Source organism: Setaria italica, chromosome I (assembly GCF_000263155.2).
Source record: "Setaria italica strain Yugu1 chromosome I, Setaria_italica_v2.0, whole genome shotgun sequence".
NCBI lineage: Eukaryota > Viridiplantae > Streptophyta > Magnoliopsida > Poales > Poaceae > Setaria > Setaria italica.
In genome coordinates, this window is record NC_028450.1 from 25351247 (window position 1) to 25355891 (window position 4645).

The following is a 4645-nucleotide window of genomic DNA, read 5'->3' on the forward strand; positions in this document are numbered from 1 at the left end:
TTAAAAAAGAATATAATTAGAGAAATATAGCAATTTAATAGAAAGTATAGAAATCTCATGATTGTACTTTAATTGATTTTAGGTAAACGGACTTAGGGCGAGCGCGATATAGAAGCAATGGGCGGGCGGCGCGGCGGCGGGCGCGCGGCGGCGGTCGGGAGGGCGGCGCGGCAGGGCCGGCGTGACCGGGGCGGGCGGCGCGCCGGGCGGGCGACAGCGGCTGGGCGGGCGGCGGGGCAGCGGCGCGGTGGAACGAGTGCGACGGGAGCCTTTTTTGTTTCGCGAACCGGTAACATGTGTAACGAGTGGCAATGATGGGTAAATACCCACCAACTCCACGAGGAGGTCTGTAAATGGGGTTTTTGGAGCACCTCTTGAGGTACTCCACAAAAAACGTGGATCTACCTCCTGCTCCACCTTTTTCTTGGAGCCGGAGTTGCTGGAGCTAAACGCGTTTGGCTGCGAGTTTTTTTGGAGTTGGTGGAGTGGAGCAATTTTTTGTGGAGTGGAGTGCTCCCAAACACCCCCTTACTGCTGGCCAATCCTGGCATGGCAGGTGACCTGACTACATAATAAGTATTCTATGGTCAGTCATGGAGTGTGTGTATATATGCGCATTATCAGGTAATTGGACCAGTACATCAACTTCTTCCAAAGCTTTAATCGAAGTTGTAAATGGTACATAGGACTTTAATTCATAAATAAAATGGTTTGCAAGTTTTTTAGGTTTGAACTTTGAGGAAAAAACTATTGATTCAATGTTTTCTTCGGTGTTTCAGCTATTAGATCAAACAATCAAACTTTTGAACTCTGAACTCCACTTTAAATACTCAAACAATGTTTGTCGTGATCAAGGACTAGTCCAAAATATTCACTAGGGATCTTACTTCAATCTTAATATGATTTTGTCTAAAGTTGTTATATGAAATTTCAAAAAAAAAATAACTCAAACATGCTCACTCATCGTGTACCATGAATTATGAGATGATGCACGTGTGTAAAATTTTAACCTATCTAATTCTAAGGTGTACCTTGAAAATTTAAATATGCCACAAAATTCGCATAAGTCACCAATAACATATTTCATATATACCCAAATTTCATTATTTTTGTTCCATATTTGATAATTATATATCTTTCATTTTAGTTGTATTAGTTTTTGACATATTAGTCTTAGCTAGTACCTATAATTTCATAGATAAGATATTGTATAGAATTTTTTGGTGGAACCATGATGAACAAAGTCAAGTCGAAGATGACATGAAAGAGGATCATGTGCTTAATATGCTATCTAAAGTCTAGATCAATTATTAATGTGTCTAAACGACTTCAAATGAAAAAGCTCAAAACTACAACGATTGTAGTTCTCTTCGAGAACTACAATTTTCATACAAAATATTTTTATTCAAGTTCATATGAAAAAAAATATAATTTTTCTAAAATCAGAGCTTGTCACGCTATTTTAGATGTGGCGTGACAAGACTATCTTGCCCTTGTCACGTCGGCACAAGTGGGGTAACAAACTTTTCACATGGAATATAAGATGGCAGATCCCTTTCGACACAACCCTATATGTTGGCATATCCTTTCTGACACGATCAAAAAGTGAGATCTGCAAATATTTGTTAGGTGAGTTAATTTTTAAAATATTAATTAAAAAAGTTTAAAAAAATTGACGATGGAACTTTTGAGTCATGCATTATACTTTTTACACAGACATGACAAGTAGCAAAGCAACATAGGGTATGTTTGGTTGTATAGGGTATGTTTGGTTGTATGGCTAGTCCTAGCCTGGCTAAGGAACTAAGCAGGCCATCCCAAGCCTGGCTAGCCTAGTGCAAGACGTCCGAGTTTGGTTGTATGCATTAGCTAAGCCTGGATCGAAATAGATTTTGTTTGGTTGTCTAGTTTTGCCTGGTACAATCACCTCTTCCTTGGTGTGGTAAGGTTAATCTTACCCCATAAATTGAAGCAAAATTGAGAAATAACACCAACGTGACACAATTGCATCAAACGAGACACCTGATTTGAAGAGAAAATGAAGATTACTAGTATCGTTACTCACCAATTTGTTAAATTACCTCAACAATCTCGCTGGTAAGATCTAACATATGAGCATTTAGGATTAGGAATAATCCCATGCTGAATCAATCTATCAAACCGCATGCGTGCAGCGATTCAAGAAAATTATTGAAAATAAGATCGATCCAAACTTCAATTAACTCCATATTAGAAGAATCCTGCTAATGCACTTCCTGCTTACTCGCGAGCGAGCATCTGGAAGCAAGATTCGCGCTAATTGATCCCGAACTGGCCCTGCTCGCTGAACCAATCGAACCTCCCCGCACGCCCCCTCTGAGTCTGAGCAGGAAGTCAGCACCATGGCTGGTGTTTACGAGCTTCTTGAGCGGCGCCGTACATGTCGCCCCGAGGAGTCGGAGCAGCGGAGGTAACGGGGGTGGTGGGAGTAGAGGAGCAGCTCCATCGTGGGACGAGGAGCGGAGGTGGTTCAAGTGCGACGACCGGCCGCCGTCGCAGATCTGGGGCGCGGCCGCACGGGGAAGCAGAGAGAGGAAGGCACGGCTGCACGGGATGGGCGGATGAGGGGACGGCAGACGGCAGCGCGCAGGAGGTGAACGCGAGGGAGGTGAGGGGCTGCGTCGTCGTGGGCTTGTGCAAGCCTGGCTTAGCTAGTACGCTGAATTTTTTTATTTTTTTATTTTTTTTCAATTTTGCAGAAATATATAGTGGGATGAAAAAATTGCAAATCTAAGCTATTGCCGCCGGCTGGGCCGGCGATAAGGCCTTACAGCCGCCTCAGCCGGCGGTACAGCACCGACACTGCGGGCGCGTGTCCTTATCGCCGCGGCCCTACCGTTGCCTGGGCCGGCGGTAAGGACCTCTGGGCCAGCGGTAAGGACCTGGCCTCCTGCACCACTGCGGTACGACCAGCGCGCGGGCGGTAAGGGTCCTTACCGCCACCTGGGCCGGCGATAAGGCCCCTTACCGCCGCCTGGGCCAGCGGGGTTCCCCCTATAAAACCTCCCGCCAGACCTCAAGCCTCCCACCTCTTGAGCTAGACCTATTGTTTTTTAGAGGAGAACCAGAGAGGGGGAGAAGGAAGGGAAGGAAGAAAGAAAGAGAGGAAAGAAGGGGAAGAAACTTCCTAGGCATCAGGTAAGTTTTTCAATGTCGTAGTATAGTAGATCTAAAAATATCTTGTGCTTCTAGATGCTAAAAATCTAGCTTAGTTTGTACTGTAGATTCGGTATTTAGTTCATAGTTTAGTATTTAGATCTACAAATATGTTGTGTACTTTTAGATGTTAAAAATGTAGCTTAGTTAGTATAGTAGATTCGATTTTTAGTTCATAGTTTAGTATTTAGATCTAGAAGTATTTAGTAGTATAGTTTCATGAAATTTTAATATTTTTATTATAAAACTGTAGGATGACAAGGCGTGGAAAAGCTAGGAAACCAAGGTAATCTCAGTGCACGTTATTACGTTAACTGCTAGTCGTATGATTTAACCTTAGTTGCTTCTGGTTCTTACAACGAAAATGGTAAAGGTGGAGTGGTGTTGCATTGACCGGAAATACCTTCGACCCTTTGCCTCTGCCTAGTGGTGTTCCAGTGCCCATGTGCTTTTGCGGCGATCCTTGCAAGGTAGCCAAGTCCGATGAAGAGGACACGTATAGGCAGAGGTATTGCATGTGTTCCAACTTTCAATTTGAGCCTTGCTTCGTCAGCGCCGGATCAACAAGATGGTGAGTAATCGATGTTGTTTATTAATTTTTTTATTGTCCTGTGACATCCTGCATGTTTTTTTTTTGTAACTATTCCGTTTGCTGCAGACTCCTCCACCACTCTGTAATTTTGAACAGTGGATTGACACTGAGATGAAGCCTGAGGACAAGGAGGAGATGCAGTACATGTTGTGTTGGGCGGAAGAGAACAAGGAGAGGATGGAGAAGAGGCTCAGAGAGGAGGCTGCAGAGAAGGAGCACAAGGAAGAGGAGGAAAGGAGGCGTCTTGCTGCGAAGAGGGAGGAAAGGGAGAGAAAGCTTGAGCGTGTACGCCGAGCGAAAGCAGCGATCGAGGAGAATCCCGATGCCCTGAGGAAGGGAAAGTGGCCTCGTTGTACTCAGTAGGCTCTGTTATTGGCTAGTACTCCGTTGTGTGCGGTTGGACCTTTCATTGTGTGTCCATGATTTATTCATGGATAATGTTGTGTACTGTTGGACCTTTCATATGTACTTCGTTATTTGCAGCATAATTTTCATTTGTACTGATCGATTATTTTAATTGTGTGCTTTTAATTCTTAATTGCGAAATGTTTAGACTTGTATAGTGAACGCACACGAATAATGAAAAGCATTTAACTTCTTATCTGGATAGAGCAGTCCTCGCACATAAAGATAATCGTACACATCATAATCCTACAAATGATAAAAAAATAACAAGTCATCCTACGCACTAAATGCGTCCTCACTTGAAACGAGGCTCGCCGACACCACGACCACACCTCGCTGCCCGCTGCGCTGCTCTAGTCTGCTGTCGGTCGTACGTCCAGGGCTCCGGCGGGTGAACGTCGTGAGTCGGACGTCCTCCCGCTCCCTCCGCATGTGGTGTTGCCAGGTACTGGG